The 25,800-nt window shown below is 40.6% G+C and overlaps 1 pseudogene; it reads right to left on the bottom strand.

Annotated features, from left to right (window-relative positions):
• The window catches only part of LOC122805902, a 26,251-nt pseudogene extending 3,979 nt beyond the window's left edge, over positions 1-22,272 (bottom strand).
• Positions 22,273-25,800: the final 3,528 nt, after the last annotated feature.

Here is a 25,800-nt window from a genome sequence, read left to right as displayed (position 1 = left end):
CACTTCCTTGCAAGCTATAGGTCTCCCTCTATGACCCAGGAAACCCATGCCATTTATTTAAACTTATTGGAAGCACTCACCTTTAAACTCAATACCATATTCATAGGTGAATTTAATTACCCCACTATTAACTGGGAATCCTATATGACACCTAATGTACAGGCACAAAGATTCCTGGATTTGGTAAACACAAACTCCCTGGACCTGATTGTCAATACACCAACCAGGGGTACAACCATTCTGGATCTGGTCCTCACTAATATGGGAGAGTGCTGCACATGCCCTAATGTAAAGTCTTCTCTGGTAAGGTCAAACCACAAAATGGTCTGTTTTAAAGTAAAAATAAAATCTGGATCCCCAGCTAAACCTGGAAAGTTCAGGAACTACCATAAGGCTAACTTCCTGCTATTAACAGATAACCTGGCAAAATGTCAAGCCACCATAAACCCTGAGAACAATGCTGCCTCTGCAGAACTGTTCACAGAAACTCTGTACAAGCATGTTAATAACTTCATAGAAGAAGTACAGAACTAACCTCAAAAAAAACAAGCCACCCTGGTGGAATCACAAAATCAATAGGGTGTATAACAGAAGGAAGAAAATCATGGCAAAAATTAAGAGGTGCGGCACCCAGCAGGATAAAAGCACTCTCATCAAACTAAACAAACAAATGCAGAAGACAAAGTCAACAAAAGCCACATTTAAGATAAATTTGGCCTCTCAGGCCAAGGACAACCACAAGGCATTCTTTAGGTATGTCTGCAACCTCAAAGGCAATGCACAATTGTGTGGAGAGCTCATTGTAAATGGAGCCACCTATACTGAGCCAGAAGATATAGCAAACCTACTGGCTGATAAATTCTACTCCATCTTTACCCCCTCAACCTTCCCTCAGGAAATACCATCAAATATAACTCCCCCTGCTATCACTACAGAGCAGGTCCTTAATGCTCTCTCTAAGACCAAGACCACTGCATCAGTGGGCCTAGACAATATCCTAGGATGCCTTCTAAATAGCATGAAACATGACCTATCAGGCCTCCTAGAATTGCTTTTTAACTGTAGCCTCCAAATAGGCTTTATGCCTCACGAATGGAGAACAGCAACAGTCATCCCTCTGTACAAAGGTGGGCCATCTACAAACCCTGGAAACTACAGACCCATAAGTCTCACTAGTCTTATATGTAAAGCCATGGGAAGAATTATCATGGAAATGATCAATAATGATATAGTAAACCTCCAGACACTGGACCCAACCCAGTTTGGTTTTTTCCATGGGCAAGTCATGCCTACTCAACTTGGTGGACTTCTTTGAGAATGTCACCAAAGCAATGGATGAGGGCAAAATGGTTCACACTACTTACCATGACCTTGCCAAGGCATATGACCAATATCCCACTCAGGCATTGTTGACAAACTCAACAGGTTAGGTATAAACCCACATGTCACCCAGTGGATAGCCAACTAGCTTTCAGACAGGACCCAGGAGGTTAGAATTGGGGAGACCATCTCTACAAAGTGGCTAGTCACAGGTGGAGTCCCACAGGGATCAGTCCTTGGACCACTCATTTTTGGCATTAACTTCTCTGAAGTCAAGGCCAATGTCAATGATCAGTGACTGAATACATTTACAGGTGATTGCAAATTAGGAGCTGTCATTGAATCTCACACTGACACAAATGTAATTCATGAAGGGCTGACACAGACAACCGATGCCGGAGCCATGGACTAAAACTAAATGCCAAGACATGCATAATAGTATCCTTCAGGAAATCATTCATCTCTGGTAACTATCATATTGACAACACACCCCTTACAGTTGGCCTAGTTGTCAGGGACTTAGGGACACACATAGACAGTAATCTAGCCTTTGACCATCACGTGTCTACTGTAGTGAGGAAATCATTCTGTGTTGCACAACGTATAAACAAAGGTATGGTATATATGTCCAAGGAAGTCATTGTTCCACTGTATTCGGCATTCATCAGACCTATCATTGAGTACAATGCCCCCTTTGGAATTTAATTAACTGGGCATATACAACATTTTGTATGCCCACAGAGGTTCCTCACTAAAAGAATACAGGGCATAAGTAAAATGTCCTATGCAGACTGCCTCAAGGCCCTATCCCTGTATTCCATCTCCTACACTCTGTTGAGGAGAGATCTATTCCTGGCATTCAGAGCATTTTCAGACCCCACTCTAATGGAACTCTTGCATGTCCAAAAAATAAACAGCATCAGAATTACCCATTCTAAAGACTTAAACCTTGCCTGTGATATAAATAGGACCTGCTGGAGAGACAGGTATGTATCCCAGAGACTACTCCACCTCTGAAACAGGCTCCCCATCCATTAGAAGCAGAGTTCCACCCTAAAACAATTCAACTGCAACTTGGACAATTTGATGGGAAACAGGAAATTCATCCATGGTTTGGCACTTATGTCTCTAATGGACACAGGCAACCTGTAAATGGGTTAATCTCTCAGGCCGCTGCTTGTAAATGTTTCATCTCCCAAGCCCCTGCTAACACTTATCAAGGGTATCAGAACTTGTCAGAGATTTGGGATGCATGGCCAGGCTTAAAAAGGCCCTTGTGGTCATTAGCATATTAAACACCTATGAACCTATTACAAAATGTTTACAGCCATCTGTTCTGATTTTTCATCCCTGCAGTAATCATTTTATCTATTAAACTGTGTATTATACTTTTCTGTTTTGTCATCCTTTGTAAACTTCTGCACTACTGTACACATTGGAGAAATTCCATGTGTGCTGTAATATGATCTACACATTCTGTAGTTCAATAGACAGAATTGTATGGAGATAGCCATCCACAATATCAGAATAATGGTTTGTTCTGTTGTTTTGTAATTCCATTACACTTATTTTATGTCGTCTTGTTTTTCAAACTAAGCTTCATGTTTAATGAACTAGCAGACTGTGAGATTTTGTTTCCATGATATTCCATTGATGTCTTATACTTTTAAAGACATTGCAAAAGAAATTAATTTCTCTATTCAATACTGTATAGCTATCACTAATGTTAATTATATGCATTGAATTACAGCATTTGAGTTCAGATAAACATAGACTAGTTAGTTCTCATGATAACCGTGCTTGACAATTGTTCTTGAGGTTTGCACGCACTCTATGTATCTAAATATTCAGTTAGGCAACTACGCTCTTTAGATAATTTTCAGCTAGTTAATGGTGCTCATCAATGATTTAGAGACTATTGCCTACAGTTAACATCGTGTAGGTGAAGTGTTTTAGTTTCTGTGATTAATGCATAATGCTTTATGTCGCAAAGAACCTGTGTAACTTGCTTTAAAGTTAATAAGGGGTGTACTTACTTACTTACTGCACGTGTTGTCTGTAACACTTCTCTCCTCTTTCAGTAACCAAACCTTCTTCTCTACCTCACTACTGGATTCCATTGCTCTACTGCTAACACGCGGTTAAATCTTTCCTATGGACTTTACACCAAGAACCGTGGCTACCTTTACTTCAAGGACATACTAAGCTGAAAGTGCCTCAGAACCTTATGTATGTGTTTTTTGATTAAGTAAGAAAAAGCTCATAATTTAACTTATTTTTCACTATTTCTGCCAACCTGCCTGTTTATATTTGGCCTGTACTAGTGAAGTGCTTTGCCAAGAGGGACAGCTGCTTAGTTATCTAATACAACCCCATTTACCACTCGGTGTTCAGTACTGCCATAGGAAGTACTAGATCTGCTTGAATTTAGTCAAATTTAGCAAATAGTTTGTGGAAAGTGGGGTACCTACTTGATTCTCCACCAACACAGACTATTTGTGTTTTCTTTTTTACATGATTGTTTTCCAGCCCACAACCCTTGCTAAGAACAACTAATAGGGTCTCCGCTCGCTTCGCTCACCACCCTGCCCCCAATTACCACCTGCCCCCGGTGGTCCTACATTTATTACAACCATAAACCCCGCCCATCAATCTCACAACCAACCACACCACTACTCCCAACCCTAACTCCACCACCATCCCACTACTATCCCTCCACTTCTGCTAACATGGTTCAGCATACCATACTTATACTCATTACGTGCACTCTCCTTACATCTTACCAAAACTCCATTATTCTCCCACTCAACCACTTCCACTGCATTACTACTCACACCACCATTCATGACTTACCTTCACACTGCCCCTCTCCCACCAACACAATAACCATCCCGATGCACCCCCCCATGTATTCTATCAACTACTTTACTCAAACAAAAGACATCCTTAAAACTTAACAAACTAACCCCCCCACAGTATCTATTGCATTTATATTATGCTGTCGAAAACTCAAACTGTCGACAGCGTAATAATCGACATGAAAATGTCGAAACCCCCGAACATCAAACACACACAAAAAACCCCCCACCCAAACACAACACAAATTGCTCTATGCAGGGGGGCAAGCCCCCCCTTCACCCCCACACTCCTCGCTACTTAAATATACCAACTCTGAGATCGCACTACATTGCTGTAAATGAAAATCTCCCCTTATGGAGATTTCCGTTTACACGCACTATGACTTTTGCTTTTGACATTTTGGTGCCGACAATATCAGCTTTGATATTGTCAGCCTTCGACAGGGTGAAGTAGACCCTATCTATCACCTACTACACCCAAACAAAAAGTTTCCCTAAAATACAAACTACTTCACACAATAATAAAACTAATGTCCTCAGGCATATCAAAACTTGCCCTTAGTGGAGACATCCACCCCAACCCTGGGCCCTCCATCTCCAACTCCACTCCTAATAATCAGTCTAATAACCACAACTTCTCCCAAATTACAGCCAATAGAAAGCCAACTGACCTCCTTCTGCTAAGCCTAAATATCAGAAGTATAACCAAAAAAGTCCACGAACTCCATGCCAACATAGACTTGTACTCCCCAGATATTATCATCCTGACAGAAACCTGGCTAAAACCTCACATTAGCAGTGAGCAAATCCTCCCTACTGGTTATGATATACTAAGAGTAGACCGGTTAAACAAGAAAGGGGGTGGTGTAGCTCTAATGTTTAAACAGCATCTAAACATTCAGATCCTAAACGTATCAGCACTCCAAATTTGCAATGAAGAAATAATTTATACCAACCTGAGAATAAACCAAAATAAAACCGTTAACATAATAGGATGCTACTTTCCACCTGGCCATAATATCCCTCCACTAGAAAACCTCCTCAGTCGGGTTACCCATCATCTTCCCCAAGAGACCATAATTTTAGGTGATTTCAATATTGACTGGCAATCCTGTTGTGGCAACCATCCAACCCATCATCTAAACCTTCATGGTTTCACCCAACTCATCCAGTGACCTACCAGAATAAATAAAAGCTCCAACAAGCATACTACTCTGGACTGGATACTAGTCAGTAAGATCCCCCAGTCATATATAGCAGGCTGCCTACCGGATATCCTCAGTGATAATTCCCCAACATTCCTACTCAAAAAAAAAATGTATACCAAGTTAAACCTGTCATCTGTCAGCAAATACATAATACACTAAACTTTAACCCACTCACATTCATCTCATTCCGCAAAGACTGTAAGTGGAATCCACTAAAGTACCTCAGCCTAGATGACACAGTTCACTTTTTCAATACTATCTTCCTAGGCATCCTAAATAACCACACCCCATAAGACTTACCAGAACCAAAGCCCAATGCTCCCCATGGCTACAGAAAACCACTAGGCCAGTAATGAAAAGCAGAGATAAAGCCTGGGATCACTGGCGCAAAACCAAAACCCCCTCAGCTAGACAGAAATTCCTAGAACTATGCAAAAGAGTCAAAAAGCTAATAAAGCAGGACAAAATCCAATACTACCAGTCTGCCCTTAACTCCTCCCAACACAACCCCAAGCAATTCTGATCCTCCATAAACTCCATCCTCCACCCAGGTAAAGTCAGTACCCCTCCACTTAACATTCTCCACTGCTCAGAAAATATTGCTACCTCATTCAACAAACACTTCACACAAACCGTACTATCACTAGCTAGACAACTCAACCCTCTCCCCTCCACCCCACACCTTCACCTACTAATCTCCCCACTGCCTTCTCTTTTTCTCCTATTCCTACCTTCAACATAAAAAAACTCTTAACTAAACTTAAACCTACTAAACTAGCAGCAGACAACCTCTCAACTGAATACCTACAAATTGCAGCTGAAGTCCTAGCCTACCCAGTCTCAATCTTGATTAACTGATCTCTATCAGAATGCTACATCCCTACACTCTGGAAAATATCACACATCATTCCCCTCCACAGAACTCATCAGTTACCGGCCCATACCAATTCTCTCTCCACTCTCCAAGATACTAGAGAGATGCATTCACTCTCAAGTCTTAGACTACCGCCTTATTAACAACCTCCTTTCTAACAGTCAGCATGGTTTCCAACCAAACCATAGCACTACCACTGCCTTACTCTCTTTTACTAACACTATCCTTCAGAATAAAAACAATGGCTATCTCTCCTCTGCAACTTTCCTAGACCTATCTAAAGCATCTGACATGGTCCCACACAAACAACTCATCTCTGTTCTCAATAACCTATCCTTGTCTCAATCAGTCACCAACTGGTTTCAAAGCTACCTGACAGGCTGCCAGCAATCCGTTGTATGGCAGAATGACATAGCTCCCCAACTACCTGTCTCTATTGGCGTTCCCCAAGGAACCATCCTTGGACCCCTGCTCTTCTCCATTTTCACCAATAATCTACTTATTGCCATCACAAATGGCTCTTTCATACAATATGCAGATGACTCAACCATCATCTGCTCAGCCCAGTCCCTACCTGAACTGCAAAATGTCACACAGGATGCCTTTTCCTTTGTTGAAACTTGGCTATCTGATGCCCAGTTAATATTCAGTCCAAACAAAACTAAACTCCTCATCTTCCAATCCACCAAACACACACAAACCTACTCACTTTAATATCACAGCCAAAGACAACACCATTATCCACCCAACGGATCACACCAAATTGCTAAGAGTTGAGATAGACAATAATCTCAAATTTGACATTCACATATTCATGACCATAAAAAAGTCCACAAAAAACTAGGAGCCTTATATAGAAATAAGCAATTCCTCACCAAGCAGCCAGGATTTCAGTTGCAAATTCCCACCTTATCTCCACCCTTCTTTACGCCTCTCCAATATATACCAACCTAAGGCAAAGTGATCTAAATAAACTCGAGACCTGCTACAACTAAATCGTCAAGTTCACCACAGGGGCATCCTACCATAGTCACCACTGTCTTTCACTTGCTGAACTTGGCTGGCTAGAACTCCCTCACCTCCTTCAATGGTACCAATGCTCACTTACCCACAAACTAGTAAACCATCCTCTAAAAGTCCCATCCCTCCAAAATCTACTCACCCCCCCCCATCTCACTACCAGACCACTACGATCCAGCAACAAAAATCAATTACAGGTATCTAGAGCCAAGAACTCTGCTGGAGAAGCATAGGTTCATAGGTTGGTACTAGGCTATCGGCCCTAGGGCCTATACAAGCCTAGCCATAACAATTCCCTGGCTATTTCTTTCCACAGTATTTACTTCCTTGGACACCTGTCTAGCAGGGTGACTGACATGATCCCCAGGGTGAATTTCCTGTCTCCCATCCAATCATCAAGGTTCCTTTTGAAGAGGTACAAAGAGGTGCTCTGCTTGACATGTATGGGCAGTCTATTCCAGAGACTGGGGAGTCTCTGGGTCAGGAACCTATCCCTCTAGCATGTTTTGTTCATTGTGATGACAAGGTTTAGATCCCTGGAGCGTGTGTCTCTGCGAGATTGGGATTTCTTTAAGTGTAGCATGTCCAACAGCTCTGGGTTTGACATGACCTTGTATGTTAAGCAGAGATCGCCTCTGAGTAGACGATATGTGACAGAGTATAGGTGGAGTTTTTTTAGATGGTCAGCATAGGGCATCTGCTTTAGGCCTGTGATTCTTTTAATGAGGTATTTCTGCAGCCTTTCCAGTTGTTGCAGATGTCTTGAGAGGTACATACCAAACGGGTCATTGTATTCTATAATGGGTCTAATGAGGGATGAGCACAGTGGGACAATGACCTCCTTTTTTCTAAATGAAAAGCCCTTAGTGATGAGGTGTGCCACATAGAAGGATTTCCTGAAGTTGTGGCGATGTGGTTATCGAAGGTGAGACCACTGTCCACCTGTGTCCCTAAGCACTCTTCTCCAGCTCAATAGCCAAGTTATGGAACACCGCCCCCCCACAATAACCTCTGTACAATCATGCACCCACTTCAAAGTTGTACTTAACACTCACCTAAAAAAATGCTAGTTATGCCCTTGTAACACTCCTCACTAGCATCTCCCACTCCATCCACCCTCAACCTCTCTTCCACCCCACTAACTACCTTTGATTACAGCCAACTCTGATACTTGTAAACTTATTATTTATAGTACTGCTGTAATTTCTTACTGTAACAATGTTAATAACTGCTATTTACTTCTTATAATACATGCCATCTTAGATGGCACAGATGTTATGTGACTACTGTATGTACTATGTCCTTCATCAGGAACTATGATTGTATTAACATTACTTTGTGGAGCTTTTTTCCCCAGGCCTCCACTGAAAAAGGACCTGTGTCTAGTCGGAATTTCCCTTTCAACAAATGCAAATAAATAAATAAAAATAAATAAATTAAGGTCAAAACTTGTTTTGGCAAACCTTTCTGTCGGACTTTTGTTTTTCTTTTCTGCAATTGTGAATCATTTGATCTTAGTATTTTTTGTCTGTAAAATTAAAGTTTCTTTATGTAGCTTTATTTCCTTTCTGCCTCTCTCTCTCTCGCTAAGCTTCAATGTGTGTGTGTGTGTGTGTGTGTGTGTGTGTGTGTGTGTGTGTGTGTGTGTGTGTGAGTGTGTGTGTGTGTGTGTGTGTTAAACTGCATATTTTTCTTTGATTTAAAATAATTCACAGTTTTTCTTACTCTTATGGCTAAAACACTATCAAAGATAATCATTTCCTCCTGCTATGTATAATAAGTATAGGTTCACGCTTCTCTGATTCACAGTGTTTTTCATTGTTTTTTAATTGTTGTGAGTGAGATGGTATCAAAGAGATGGTAAACTTTTTCTCCTGCCACATGTAACAGTAATACCTTGAGATGTGTCTCTGCTATAATATTTAGAAGAGTTATACAGTTCTAGAAATGAGCTACCTGAGTGGACCATTATGTACCTAAGCTATAACTATACAACACATCAACATAAAATTATATTTAAAGATATATTAGATTTTCATATCAGTATTGTTTTCTTTTTTTTCATTCTGAGCTTTCTTGGTCCTGATAAAGTTCTTTTTTGCCTCTATTTGTGTCTTCATTGTTGATGGATATGTAAATGCTGGCACAATTTGCAGTTATCTGTTTAAACATTTCACATATTCAATTAATCTTGTTAAAACACAGTTGTTTCAAATTAACAGAATTTTAAAACTGAACCTCTGCATTCACAAAGGGGTGACAAAATGCAAGATAACAGACTATAATTCTAATAATTAACATGAATGTATGCTCTTCATTGTTTCTTTGTTCCGTTATATATTGATCACCAGTTTTACTATGATGCATTAACTAGAAGTACATTGGATTGAGGATAAAATATATATTAAAGGTTTATAGGTTAGTACTAGGCTAACTGCCCTTGCTGGTTATTTTAAGCCTAGTCAATTATCCCATGTCAGAATTGAGCCCTGCTCCCTATGTAAGTTTAGCACCTTAACCATTATTCCAACCTATTTCTATTAGATTACAGTAAGAAAAATATGCATGCAGCTAAATAACATAACAGTACTATAATACTGTTACCAAATGCCCATGCTGGAAGACCAGAAAGACTGTAGTTTCAAATAACAAGTAGAAGTTACATTTTACTGTCAAAAAAATGTCCTGTACTCCTTGTCAGTTCAGGAGTCAACCATTTTAAATTAAATTTTACATTTATTCTTGGAAAGTACAGTAAGGAAATCAATAGAAATTTCAATAGGAGAATTACCATATTCTTTTAAATTTTTAGCATTTTTCCTCAATTCTATGGAACTAACCTGGCACTACTTTATACCCTCAACTTGCAACCGACCAACTCATTTGTTTGAATCTGGCTTTTGACCAACATGTGGCCAAGATTGTATGAAAATCATTCTGTGTTACCCAACTTTTAAATAAGGGCATGACATCTTGGCCCAAGGAAGTCATAGTGATACTTTATTCTACCTTTATCAGACCCATTAATGAGTACAATGCCTCCTTCAGCATGTACCTCACTAGGCATATGCAGCAGTTAGAATGCCCACAAAGGTTACTCACAAAGAGAATTCTGGGGTATAAACCCATTGTCCTATTGCAGATCATCTTAAAGCCCCTATCTTGATACTCAGCTTCCAACAGGTTGTACAAGGCATTCTTGTATCCAGCTCTGATGGACTTTTTGCACATCCATGAAATGAACAGTACAAGAACCACTAGATCCAATGATTTAAATTTTGCTTACAACATAAATGGGACATGTTGGAAAAAAAGTTACATGTCTTAGAAGATCCCCACTGCCTGGAAGAGGTTCCCCATCCATACGAAGCAGAATTCATCCCTAACTCCATTCAATTGTAACCTTGACAACTGGATGGGAAATCTGAAATTCACCCCTATTCTGGCCTTCATGTCTCTGATAGACAGAGGCAGATAGTAATATAGCATAACTATCATAACAACCCTCCCCAAAAAAAAAACAAACATTTAACAGCTTCCTAATTAACATACCCTTCCAAATAAATCCCATGTTAAAAGGACATAAATGGGTTGGGTTGCATGTCTAGGTTTATAAAGGCCCTAATGATCATTAGCCTAGTATACATATATGATCATACGAACCCAAAGGCTATAACAAGTTGGCATGCTATTTAATCCATTTCAGAAGGCTTCCTTGATGGCTAGCTACACCCTCACAGAGGGTTGCTCTGGCCCTCACATCACTTGCAATCCATTAACTTTATGTCATTAACTACTTTGAGTGCATTTTATTTTAATTCATATGAGGGATTATTTGTGTAAGGTACATTTCATATATTTTCTGCGATATTAAAAAAAATATTCAAAGAAAGACAACAAAATGTTGCACAGCATGCCCCACAAGTGTTATAAAGAGGGACTGAATGAAGTTAAAAGGAAGTTGTGTGAGCAGGACTGAAGAAAGAAAGAAAGCAGAAAAGGATTATCAACAAGTCAGAGATGGTAAAACCTAATAACATAGAAGGACATAGTTGCGTGATATAAAGAAGATGACTCAGAAGAAGCATGAAAGAAGTAGTATTTTACACAAAGAGTGGTAACTGATCAGAATGGCTTACCTGAAAAAAAAACCTGCAGTCAAAAACTGGCAAAAAGTACAAAATACATAAGAGAAATATAAATTAATTTGTGAAGTGGTAGGATGAAAAATAAGTGGGCAAGTAGGATCTTCATCTTCTCCAAATGGTGGAAAAATAGGCAGTATATGCAGGTCAAATGCCATTGTCTGTGTCAAAATCAGTGTTGCTCAATTAAGGAAAAAGCCTTATTAACTTCTGTAATTGAAAAATAGTGGCAAATTGTTAATCTGTTCTGGTACACAAGCTTTTTAGTGTGATATGGAAAGAGGGAAAAATAGTGGTCATCAAGCAAAGATAATACCTCTAATGATTTCAATAAAGAAGTTTTTATTTGGAAGATTCTGTCCTTTAGGGAAGTGAACAGCTGAATAACCTTTATGATTAATGAAATCTGCTGTTGTAGTACATTCCTCATACTGATGTCAACAGCTATATAGGTTCATAGGTTCATAGGTTCATACTAGGCTATTTGCCCTAGGGCATTTATAAGCCTAGCCAGAGTGTGTTTGGCTTTCGCCACTCATTTTAAATTAATTTTGCTATGCCCTTCTTAGAGGTTAGTATACTGTGCCTCTGTCTACCAGTGACACAGAAGTGATACCTGGGGTAAACCTACAATCTCCCATCCACTCATCAAGATTCCTCTTGAAGAGAGTCAATGAGGGACTCTGCCTAACCTGGACTGGGATTTTATTCCAGAGTGATGGGAGCCTCTGGGTTATGAATCTGTCCCTCCAGCATGTCCTATTTATTTCAGTGCTGAGGTTCAAGTCACTTGAGCACGTAGCTCGATGGGATTTGGATTTTCTGAGGTGCAGCATGTCCATTAATTCCAGGTTGGACATGGCTTTATACATCAGGCACAGATCGCCTCTGAGCAGGCAGTATGCCACTGAGTAGAGCTGGAGTTTCTTTAACCGGGCAGCATATGGCATCTGTTTGAGCCCTTTGATCCTCTTGGTGAGGTACTTTTGGGGTCTTTCCAGTTGCTGCAGGTGTCTGGTAAGGTACATCCCAAAAGGGGCATTGTATTCAATTATGGGCCTGATAAGGGATAAGTAAAGAGGCACGATGACCTCCCCTGATCTAGATGTGAATCCCTTCATGATTATATGGGCTATATAAAATGTTTTTCTAACCACTTTGGCCACGTGGTTGTCAAATGAGAGATTGCTATCAACTTGGGTCCCCAGGTCCCTAATTACTTCTTCTGTACTTAATGGATTACCACCTATGTGGTAATTTGTGGGCACTTTGTTTTTGCCAGAGGGGATGACTATGCACTTTTTGGCGTTTAGCTTGAGGCCATGGCTCTGGCACCAGTTGTCTGTTTCTATGAGGCCCTTTTGGAGGATGCTTGTGTCGGCTGGAGAGTCGATTATGGTGCCCAGTTTGCAGTCATCTGCGACCTTGGTCAGCCACAGTCCTTCCGTGTTGGCCTGTACCTCCGAGAAATATATACCGAACAAGAGAGGTCCCAGGACTGAGCCTTGTGGGATGCCACTTGTAACTGGTTTGGAATCTGTCATGGCTCCAGCAATTCTAACCATGTGGGTTCTGTCCTTGAGCCAGTTTGCAACCCATCTAGTGACACAGGGGTTTATATTTAAGCTGGTGAGCTTATCTATAATGCCCGAGTGGGGTATTGTATCGAAGGCTTTTGCGAGGTCCAGGTAGGCTGTGTGGACCACCTTCCCCTTGTCAATGGCCTTGGTGACTGTTTCAAAGAAATCAACCAGGTTTAAGAGGCAGGATCTGCCCTTAACAAAGCCGAACTGGGTAAGATCCAGTGTCTGTAGGTCCCCAATATCTTTATTTATGAGGTCCACGGTGATCCTTTCCATAGCTTTGCAGACCAAGCTAGTCAGGCTTATGGGGCGATAGTTTCCAGGATCCATTGAGGCACCACCTTTGTGGAGAGGGACCACTGTTGCTGTACGCCACTCTTTGGGTACATATCCTGTAGTAAGGCTGAGATTGAACAGTAGTTTTATGTTTGGGTTTAGCTCTTCTTGGAGTTCATGTAGGACGCAGACCGGGACACCGTCTGGTCGCATCGATGCTGTGTTTTTTGCTTTGGAGAGGGCGGCTCTTACCTGAGCATCTGAGATGTCAGGGGGGCAGCACTCTGCTGGGATAGATATTTGCCCTTTTGGTGGGGGGGGGGGTTGCGCTGAACCTGTCAACTAGGATGTTGACAATGTCTGTGGGTTCGGTGTATTTTTTGTCATTTTGGACTAATTCTGAGCACATCTGGGAATTCCCACCCAGGTTCCTAACATAACTAAAGAAAGCCTTGTGATTATCCTTAGTGTCCTGTGCAATTTTTCTCTCGAAGCTGGCCTTAGACGATTTTATGAGTGCCCGTAGTTTTTTGCTAATACTGATCAGAGATGCCTTCCCTTTTTGGGATTTTGCTCTATCATGTAGTAGCTTCCTCCTTCTATTGTATAGTTTGTTTATGGCTGGGGTCCACCAGACAGGACGTCTGCCTTTGGAGGATTGGGTCTTGGTTTTATTTGGGATTGCATGATCCATGCATTCCTGAAGGTGTTCATAGAATGCATTTATAAAGGATTCTGTGGTCTGGGCCGTATTTTCCACAGGCCCGGGGGCTTTGAAGGATTCCACCTCAGTTTTGAAGAGTGTGAAATTTGCTTTAGAGAAGTTTTTCACTCTGGTTTTCTGAGCAGGGGGTGGGGTCAGGATGTGAATATCCAGTGAGATTAGTTTATGGTCTGATCTTACCAGTGAGGGATACACTTCAGGTCTGGAGCATAGAGTCCACATGTTGGTGATGATCAGGTCCAGTATGTTTTCCCCTCTTGTGGGAGTGGTAACAAGTTGTTCCATAGCATTTGAGTTTATAAATTCTAGGAACCTTTGGGCTAGGGTGTTGGAGCTAGAGTAATGCTCCCAGTCTATGTTTGGGTGGTTGAAGTCGCCCAATATAATGGTGTTTGGAGAGACCTTCATATTTTCCAGTGTTCTCAGGAAGGCCGAGTGGGGTTCCTGGGTTTGGGAGGGTGGTCTGTAGCAGGCTATAAACTGGAAGGCAGTTTTACCCACTGTTAGTTGCACATGGATAGTCTCTGATGCTTCGTGCTGTGCCACCAACCTGGAGGTGTGGGTATCTTTGACGAATATTGATACTCCCCCTCATTTTGTGGTTCGGTCCAAGTTTTGGGGACAAAAAGCATGGTATGAGGTATAACCTGGTAGTGCTGGGGTGCTCTTGGGTGCCTTGAACCAGGTTTCTGTTACTGCACAGATATCGATGTTCTCCATGCTAAGGAGAGTTTCGAGTATGTGCATCTTGAGGTTTAGACTTCTGGCGTTGAGTAGCATTACTCTTAGTTTCTTCTCCCTTGTGATACCTATGGAGGTGGGTTTGTCTTTTGAGCCTTGCCTAAAAAAGGCACAATGGGAGTAGCAAGAGCCTTTGCCAATATCCGAAAGCCCAGGGGTGACAGGTGCAAGCCGTCCCTAGTGAAGCATTTTGGCTTGTCGAGCATGTCATCCCAGGCTGACAGGCATTGGATCCCCTTTGAATGACACCAATACTTAAGCCAATTGTTGAAATTGATCATCTTGTCTTCATATTGTGGCATCATTCTTGTCGAGGGTAAGATGCTACTCAAGGTCAGGGTCATACCGGCCTGGGCTACATGCTCAGAGAGCTCCTCTATGTCCCTTTTCATGTAGTCCAGGGAGGTACGTTTCAGGTCATTCACACCAGCATGGACAATGACTGAGTCATATTTGTACTTGCCTTGGAGTGACCTGAGTGCTTGTGTTATGTGGCGGATCCTAGCGCCCGGCAGGCAGCTCACTGTGACCTTCTCCTTGTTCAGCCTGGTGAACAGGACGTCAGTGTGCCTGACGATAGAGTCACCTATTACAAGTATATTAGGTGTGTTGTTTAGCCTTAAGGGCTGTGACTGTTTGGCACACTGGCTTTGTGAGCTATGTGTTGCACGTGTTTTGTTTTGGGGTAGCGGTTGCTTGGGTGTCTGCTTTGGAGGTCTCTGCTGCTTAGACAGATTTTTATTTAGAGCCTCCGAGTATGTTTTTGTGTGTTTATGTGTTTGGTTTGCTGTCGTGGTAGGTCTATGTGAGACTGGAATTGTAGTGAGTGTGGTTTCCTTCTCCTCCTGACTGGTTACGCCAGTACTGAGTTGAGAGAGCTTAGCCTCCAGTTTGGCTATATGGTTGCATCTCTCACATGTGTTGGAATTTGTTGGGAGGAGGAGAGGGTTGTCTGTGTTCATGAGGCAGTTGTAACATTGCCTCAAGATTCCAAGATTCACCAGCTGGACTGGAGAGGAGATTGACAACTGACCTTTGGACATGCTAGAATAGTATTGGGAATTCCTTTATAATTGAAAAAAGGGCCAATGGGGAACAAGGTATTCAAGGGGAGTTTGTGAGGGTGTAGTGCTTTAATTTTTTTAGTGCTGACTTAGTGAGCAAGTGCCAGGTAACTTAAATGCAATGTGTTACAGGTAACTTAAATGCAAAAACGACAAACAGTAACTTTCTTTCAAGTGAAACAAGGAAATAAGTACAGTAAGCAATGCAGATATCACTAGGGATCCACAGAAGCGCTGAAAAGCCACGTTTTAGGTGGAAGTAGCATTTCAGGGAAATAAGCAAACAAACAACAAGCATACAAACAAAGCTAGATTCTGCAGGCCTGGATCTAGTCTATGCTAGAGCAAACAAGGTGTACCAATTTCAGTAAGAAACTGTTCAAATATACAGGCACTATAAGCCTTTAACCAGAAATTCCCAGCTCAGAAGGGCGGAGTCCAGCTTCTCCTCTCACAAGAGTGCAGACCACAAACCTTCTTAATGTAAAATAACTGGCCTGAAGCCCAAGTGCTTAAACCAGAACTAATACACTTTTAGAATAACAGACATTGAGCCCTCAATCAGCAGTTCCCAACTTAGAAGGATGTAAGCTACCTGTCCTGCCACCACAGTGCAGGCCACAAACCTTCCTAATGTAAAACAACTGGTCTGAAGCCCAAGTGCTTAATCCAAAAGACTTAGAATGATAGCTACACTTTAATCAAGTTACTACCAAGCAGTAATAAATACAATTGAATACTTTAAAGAATGCCTGGATTAGTGCTCAAGTTATACAAACAAAGCTAGATTCAGCAGGCCTGGATCTAGTCTATGCTACAGCAAACAAGGTGTACCAATTTCAGTAAGAAGCAGTTCAAATATGCAGGCACTATAAGCCTTTAACCAGAAATTCCCAGCTCAGAAGGGCAGAGTCCAGCCTCTCCTCCCATAAGAGTGCAGACCACAAACCCTCTTAATGTAAAATAACTGGCCTGAAGCCCAAGTGCTTAAACCAGAATTACTACACTTTTAGAATAACAGACACTGAGTCCTCAATCAGCAGTTCCCAGCTTAGAAGGATGTAAGCTACCTGTTCTGCCACTACAATGCAGACCACACACCTTCTTAATGTAAAACAACTGGTCTGAAGCCCAAGTGCTTAAACTAAAAGGCTTAGAATGAGTTACACCAAGCAGTAATAAATACAATTGAGTACTTTTAAGATGACGCAAAAGCAAAATAAAGTAGGAAGAAACACAAATACAGTAAAAGCAGATCAAATTTTTTTTTTTTTTTTAGGTGGAAAGAGAGAAAGGAGTAGCAGAAACTAAGTTGATTGGCCTTCTCAAATGTTCTCCCTGTACTGGGTAGAATGAGGTAATGACACTAGACTGGGAGGAGGGTCCCAGATCAAATTTACACTAGGGGCGGGCAAATGCAAAGCCACCAACTATAAAAACACTATACCAACAGGGAGGGAGAGTTGGAAACAAACTGCAAAAATGTTACTCACAGCTGAAAAGCAGCAGTGAGCCTTTAAATGAAAGTTTTAAACAGCTACAGGAGCCTCTAGAAAAAAGAGTTTAACTGCAACATGTTATCAGAAACAAACAACCCAATAGATGCTTAATAAAAGTGGACAATTTCCAGTTAAAACCTCACACACAGTGAAACTAGCTAGAAAAATGCACAGTACACAAAGTTCTATAAATAACAAAGAAATAAAGAACAAAATAAACAAAAAGCAGGATACTTAATGTTATATATTATAGCTCTGAGTTTCCTCAGTGTCTTTCCTTCGATCAGCTCAGTGTGAAATGGCAGAACACTCACAACTGAGCTTCTTAGGTAACAGAAAGTTCTTAGGTAACAGAAAGTATGCACATTATCGTATGCATCAGCCAGGACAGTAGAGCAGCAGAAAGCTCAAACAGCCTTAAATTATGTAACACACATTGGGGTGTGTGTATGTGTGTGTGTGTGTGTGTGTGTGTGTGTGTGTGTGTGTGTGTGTGTGTGTGTGTGTGTGTGTGTGTGTGTGTGTCAGAGTGAGGTTTAAACAATGTTGCATAATCTGTTGCAATTTGCTTCTTCTGCTGTCTATGAGTCATTCCTCAGTCTGCTATAGCTTTCTAAGGTGTAAAGCACTTCATGAATATATTGTTCCTTTTCTCTTTCCCTCTTGTAGTACATCGATTAGCTAAAGCTTTATGTACTACAAAGACTTGCATTGCAGCAATGTTCATGCAGCAACTTTGAAAGCTCAAAACAACTTGACTCTCCTGCATTTTACTTCTGCCTCTCTTAATTAGTAATTAGTAGTATTTGAAGGAGCTGTATGTGACTTGTGATGAATTTCTTGATATCCTTTTCTTGAATATACAACAACTTGGTTATGATCATTCGTCTAACATAGATATAGATACAGATACAGATATAAATATAGATGCAGACATAGATATAGATATGTTTGAGAAATGGGTTTCAAGAAATTCACCTCAAGAGTGAAGCCCAAGAAGAGAATTTCTTGAAATCTACCTGGAGAACTCATAGTAATCTGGAATTACAGAATTATTTTCCTGCTGACTGCCACCAGTTTCTGAATGTGATACCGCCTCTTGTCTTCCCTTAGGTTGTTTCTGAAAGGATGATGTAACGAATGCAAGTTCAAATTGTGGTAACTGTCATGCAAGAAACTAACTGTAATGAGATTATTATTTACCTAGTTTCTAAACATAGTAAATGTATTCCCTGGCTGACTCACAGGAAATCATTAAAGGAAGACGATGTGACTAGAGCGCCAAAGATGCAGCACTCCTTGTGATCCACAACTGGAAATGCAGCATGACTAAAATTAGCACCTGATGACTTGCTGATTTACTCTGCTGTGAACCTGTTCCATTGTTACCTCACATGAAACATTGAATTTAAAACTTTTACCAATCCTGTTTCAATGTGAGAATGCAGCCCAAACTACTGATTTCAATTATTTTTCCTGAGAGTTTATATACATTAGTTTAATTCTCATAAGTTGTTTTGTTTGAGTTCACACCGAGGGACACATCCTAAGACATGGTGGAAAAAAAAGTCTGTGCTACTTTATTATGCTTGCATCATTAAAAGTACAGTAAGCAAGAGATCCTCTGTGGAACTGGTGGAGTATCTCTAGCAGGTATGTCGTGTCCTTTAACTCTTCCATCTCGTCTGTGAATCTCTCACTAACGTAATAAACAACAGAGGATAATTATACATCTACTCTACACAGATAGGCTAAAAGCCCTGCCCCTCTACTCACTGTCCTACAGACTCCTCAGAGGTGACCTCTGTCTGGCATACAAAGCAATCTCAGACCCCACCCTGATGGGACTGCTGCATATCCGCAAGTCAAGCTCCACTCGAGTAACCCACAAGCTTGACCTCAACCTGGTCTGTGACATCAATAGGACTTGTTGGCAGGACAGATATGTGTCCCAGAGACACCCCCTTTTGTGGAATAGACTCCCACTCCACGTAAAGCAGAGTACCTCATTAAAACTTTTTAAGTGCAACCTGGATAACTGGATGGGGAACAGAAAATACACCTCTGGGATTCCACCTGTGTACCTGCTGGACAGTGGCATAGGGTGCTGACATTTTGGAACTTGGGCTAAATTCTTGTCTAGGCTTGGAAGGGCCTCAGGGCCAATAGCCTAGTAACTTCCTATGATCCTATGATAATCAGGTTAACAGTCAACAATGTCCATGCTTATTGGCTGAAGCAATCAGTTTGCCATGCTATATATCCATCTTTACCAAGGAAAAAAGCCTGGCACAGTACTGTACTAAAAAACAAAATAATAATGTTATGATAAAGCATAAAGAATGCCAAACCCTGTTGGGAAAAAGGCAAACAAATATTTACAGCTAATCAAAAACATCACAAATAAATGCATACTTTCAAAAGTATGTTCATAAATGATAATAAATAAAAAAACAAAGTTTTCATGACAGTTGCCTCATTTAAACAGCCATTATTTTATTTTCAAGTCTGCATAATTTTTTTAACAAGTCATGTGGATGCTTGAGAATTGCATTAGTTATTATCGGGAAGACTAAAATTGTACTTCTCTTCAGTGGAACAATACACAACCCACCATCTGAAAATAAAAAAAATGCAAATAAATGCTCTGTTGCATCACAATTAATAGAATTGCATAGATGCAATAACCCTTGGCTGAGTGTTGGTAAAGTCTGATATACCTATGGCTGTCTTTGTTTGGTCACTTAGGCTTGGCCTTTGTCCTCATGACCAAATCACATCAACAAGTTTAATAAGTAAAATAAAACTCGCTGGATACACACGGCACGTAACTCTTTATTTAGAAAAAAATGTGAGCGCTTTCGCAGAGTCCTCTCTGCTTCATCAGACAAATTATAGCAGTTAAAACTTCATTTAAATAGCGATGCATCATGGTGTAAACCAATCAATTCCATGTTAAAATCAATACACCAAATAATAATACTTAAGATATAAAAATATACACATATATATACATATATATATATATATATATATATATACATATATATATATATATATATATATAAACATATAAAAAACACATAGAGGCTGTATAGAATGTGGGGTACATTTCTAAAATGTTCTAGTTACAGTATTAAAAGCTGTATAAAAAAAGCATAACAAATACTAAATAACTAGAACATTAGTGCTTCAAGGCTCTGTTTATAAGAAATGGTTTCAAAGAAAACTTGGAGTTTAGGCCAGGTGGTCTGTCTGCTTGGAACTTAATAATCCATTCTTGTTCCAAAGCTTCAGTATTGTTAGTAATATTTCCACCTCTTTTATTTCTATGGACAATATGGAGAACCAGGAACTTAAAAGTGTGTGTGTTCCCTTCTTGCATCACATGAATTGCTAATGCATTGCTTTCTTTTTGTTTTCTGATATCTCTCATATGTTCTAAAATTCTGTCCTTCAATAATCGATTTGTTTTACCTATATAATAGGCAGGACACTTCATGCAGAAAATAAAGTATTCTATATTTGCATTGCATCTCCTGCAGGCACAGCATACCCATTCATTTTTGGTGGGGGACAGTATAAACACCCTATCAGAGGTTTCTCCAGTGATATACACATCTATGCTGACTGTCACAGCATTGTTGCCTCACAGCAAGAGGTTTTCCCGTTCGATTCTCGGCTGGAGTGCGGGGAGTGCCTTCTGTGTGGAGTCTGTATGTCCTCCCTGTGGTTGGGTGGGCATTCGAAAGACATGCGTAAATGGGCGTGCCTTCGCTGAAGGTTGAACATCGAGCTGGCACCATGGCGTTCGTGAAAATCTACTGCTAATCATTAGCAGACCAGAGTTCCGCTGTGGTGACCCCTAACCGAGAAAAAGCTGAAAGACAACAACAACATACAGCTTTTAATATTGTAACTAGGAAATTTTAGAAATGTACCCCACATTCTGTACAGCTTCTATGTGTTTTTTGTATGTGTTTTTTAAATATATTTATATATATATATATATATATATATATATATATATATATATATATATATGTATATTTTTATACCTTAAGTATTATTATTTGGTGTATTGATTTTACCATGATGCATCACTATTTAAATGAAGTTTTAACTGCTATAATTTGTCTGATGAAGCAGAGAGGACTCTGCAAAAGCGCTCACATTTTTTCTAAATAAAGAGTTATGTGCCGTGTGTATCCAGCGAGTTTTATTTTACTTATTGCTTCTTCTTTATTATCGCTGGTTACTTTATCCAGAGTCAAGGACTTTATTTCTGTATTTCTCACATAAACAAGTTTGTTGTATCGATGACTGAGTCACAGGACAAAAGAAGCACAATGATGAGGATCTCACAAGATGTTCTTCAATTTAAGAGTGTATGTGACTATATCTAACAATGGGCATGCCTTAGGCACATCCCCCTCTGCTTAGACAAAAGTGAGGAGTGGGCATTGCTCCATCATTCCTGCCTCACCCAATGTTAGCTCCTCCATGGAATGAACTTTAGTTAGGACTTTATCGCTCTATACAGCGATCTCACAAAAGAACCTCAGTTTTGCTATCAATGACCTCATACTTTGAGTCCCTCTGCAAAGCTGACAAGGTTCCAGCAGATATTGGCATGGAAACTGAGATCTTCATTCTGAGGCTTAGTTTTTGCTTCACTTCCACCACGTGGTACAATGTCCACTGTGCTGCTCTCAGTGCCACCGCGTGGTACAATGTCCACTGTGCTGCTCTCAGTGCCACAGCATGGCACAATGTCCACTGTGCTGCTCTCAGTGCCACAGCATGGTACAATGTCCACCGTGCTGCTCTCAGTGCCACAGTGTGGTACAATGTCCACTGTGCTGCTCTCAGTGCCACCACATGGTACAATGTCCATTGTGCTGCTCTCAGTGCCTCTAATCTGCTGTTCAGTCTCCAGATCTCCTTTGCCTTCACTCATGAATAATACACCATCTGATGTAGCTGGCCCTGCTTAACTGCCGACAGCTTTCTAGGCCAGAATATGATCTAAAGTCTCTGTTTTCCATCATGACCTCCTCACATTTAGCAACGAATAACTCAAAAGAGATCACAATCACTTAAGGCTAAGACAACAATATATGCAAATAATAAGGATGCAATCCAGTCCTCTGTTGCACATTGATATAGTGTCCATGAAAATGATGGGGAGAATGAGGGATAAGACACATGCCTGGTAAAGGCGTATACTCACCTTGAATATAGTTCACTTTAGGCTGAGAATGAGGCAGCATCTCTTTCCTGTCAAATACAACGACAAATTAGCCTATATGAGTGGCCATTCCAGCGGCCTTAGGAACCTGAAAGCTGACACCTCTCACCAGACATTAAAGATACAGTAGTCATCTACCTTCTGTTATCTATAAAACATATATAGACAGTACTGGCAGACTCTAATGAGCACCACAAAATTTGTGTAAAAAAAGATTTGCTTCACAATTCCACTATCAGAACAGAATATGCATTGCTTGTCAGAGCTTCAACTATCAAATGAAACCTCCTTTTCATACCCCTGGCACATGAATTCCAAGGAAGGGTGGGGAGAGTGAACCCTGAAACTCAGACATGCCCTCCTACTCCCTTTTTATGAGAATGGGCACCACTACCCCACTTTACCAGTCTACAGGTACTGCCCCTGTCCTCCATGCAACACTGAAATGACACATTAAGCTTGACAGCATAACAAAACCTAGCACCTTCTGCAGTTTTGGCCAGATGTTATCCAGTCTCATAATAGTTTTGGCCAGATGTTATCCAGTCTCATAACAGTTTTGGCCAGATGTTATCCAGTCTCATAACAATTTTGGCCAGATGTTATCCAAGCTCATAACAGTTTTGGCCAGATGTTATCCAGTCTCATAACAGTTTTGGCCAGATGTTATCCAATCTCATAACAGTTTTGGCCAGATGTTATCCAGTCTCATAACAGTTTTGGCCAGATGGTATCCAATCTCATAACAGTTTTGGCCAGATGTTATCCAGTCTCATAACAGTTTTGGCCAGATGTTATCCAATCTCATAACAGTTTTGGCCAGATGTTATCCAGCCTCATAACAGTTTTGGCCAGATGGTATCCAATCTCATAACAGTTTTGGCCAGATGTTATCTAATCTCATAACAGTTTTGGCCAGATGTTATCCAATCTCATAACAGTTTTGGCCAGATGTTATCCAGGCTCATAACAGTTTTGGCCAGACGTTATCCAGTCTCATAACAGTTTTGGCCAGATGTTATCCAATCTCATAACAGTTTTGGCCAGATGTTATCCAGTCTCATAACAGTTTTGTCCAGATGTTATCCAATCTCATAACAGTTTTAGCCAGATTTTATCCAGTCTCATAACAGTTTTGGCCAGATGTTATCCAATCTCATAACAGTTTTGGCCAGATGTTATCCAATCTCATAACAGTTTTGGCCAGATGTTATCCAGTCTCATAACAGTTTTAGCCAGATGTTATCCAAGCTCATAACAGTATGATCTCTACAGCATCTTCATCAACATAAATGGCTTGTGGTTTATTAGTTTCTTCTGTCACTACCTCCTTAGAGGAGGCCATGCTGAAGGGATTTAGCAACATTTATTATTTCCACCCCATGGAAATGTCCCTAATCAAAGTCATCATTGCCCTCCTGTAACTGACAGCATCCTCTGCAATGTCCATCACTGACAGCATCCTCTGCAATGTCCGTCACTGACAGCATCCTCTTCTATGTCCGTCACTGACAGCATCCTCTGCAATGTCCATCACTGACAGCATCCTCTTCTATGCCCGTCACTGACAGCATCCTCTGCAATGTCCGTCACTGACAGCATCCTCTGCAATGTCCACATCAAAATAATAATTTTTTCTATAAATTGAGATGTGAAATCACAGGTCAAAAGTGACTTTAGTTAGTAAAAAAGTAGAGCATCAGGGACATCACAAGGAATCACTGAGGATATTTGTTATATATCACAATGGAATGAATGCAGGCAGGCACCTACCACAAGAGATTGCTGTATCTGGTGGTGTTGGATCTTGCCTGCTCATTTGTCCTGACAGAGACTTTCCACATATACAGTCCTATTAAGTGCAAGAGTTGGCCCAACCCAACAGGTACTACTACTGCTATCCTATCTGCTACTAAGTAGGATGCATTTCTCAGTGCTGATCTCCTATATGAGTAGTGATCTCCTGTCTATGAACTGATCCCCTGGTTCAGTAGGGATCGTCTGCTTCAGGAGGGAACTCACAGCAGTGGTCTCCTGTTAAGCAATCATCTTTTGTCTCAATAGGGGTATCCTAACAAAGCAGTATATCCTGCCTCTGAGGTGATCTACCATCAATGCAATTATCTTCTACAAGCTATTTCCATAGTTTCCATGGAAGTCCGACGTGATCTTTGTGAACCTAGCCACATGGACTTGGCATGCATGTTTTAATCAACTCCAACTTGTTTACTAGCCACACGGACTTGGCATGCATGTTTCAAACAACTCTAACTTGTTTGTGGGCCATTATCAGTGATGACCTGGACAATGGATTCATGTTCGGAGTGCTCAGCTGTGACCAGTGCACCCATCAAGTTATCAAGAGGCAACGTAACCCCTGTTAACATTTAACAGGTTAAACAGTTTATGTGTGCAGAACCATTATATGAGCTTTAAATATTTACTGACAGCAGTACCAGCTGTAATACATTTTACAAGGTTATCAAGGACATCTTCTATTAATGCAGCAACCAGGAGTACAAAGCCTGGGATTCTAAATCAGGCAAAGGAAAAGCTGACATGTCCAAAATAAACGGCAAAGTCATCTGTTTCAACAAGAACAGCAGCTGAATGTTGTTAGGCATAATTTTCATTTATTGTGAAGTCTCAGATTAATGGTAACAGCTTGACTGGTGAAAAAAATGCTGACTTACCAACAGAGGATAAGAAACTTTAATTAAACTCACTCTGCCAGACATAGAACAAACATTCTTATAAATATACAGATGGTTTAGTGTATAAATACAGTAGAACACTTGACATGGTGTGAACAGTAAAATAAATGGATTCTATTTTAGGAATAATATATAATGACCAAAAGAATTATGTTATGAAGCACCCTGTTATGAGTGAACCCAGCCTTTATTGAAAGTTCATGTTGTAGCAATTGATGCTCAAATGTGAAAAGTATATGACTCTACAATACAAAGTCATGATCCGTGGCACACACAAAGATGGCACAGCTCTGATTTTTGACATTTGCTGTTATTGTTTGTCAGAAGTACACATGGGGACACAATTTCATTACGCAAGGCTGGTCACACAGTACATGTTACCATGCTGTTGTGTGACAACGCTTACTGCATAGTACAGCAGGCAGAATGGAATGATACATTTCAGTTTTATTATGACATTAAATAGCAACCTTCTGAGCTGTTATTGTTAAACTTATTGGAGAAAGTAACACTGCATCATCAT

The sequence above is a fragment of the Protopterus annectens genome, chromosome 7.part0, assembly GCF_019279795.1.
Source record: "Protopterus annectens isolate FY-2018-M chromosome 7.part0, PAN1.0, whole genome shotgun sequence".
NCBI lineage: Eukaryota > Metazoa > Chordata > Ceratodontiformes > Protopteridae > Protopterus > Protopterus annectens.
The sequence above is the reverse complement of the archived record's forward strand: the minus strand, read 5'-3'. Positions and strand labels throughout refer to the sequence as shown.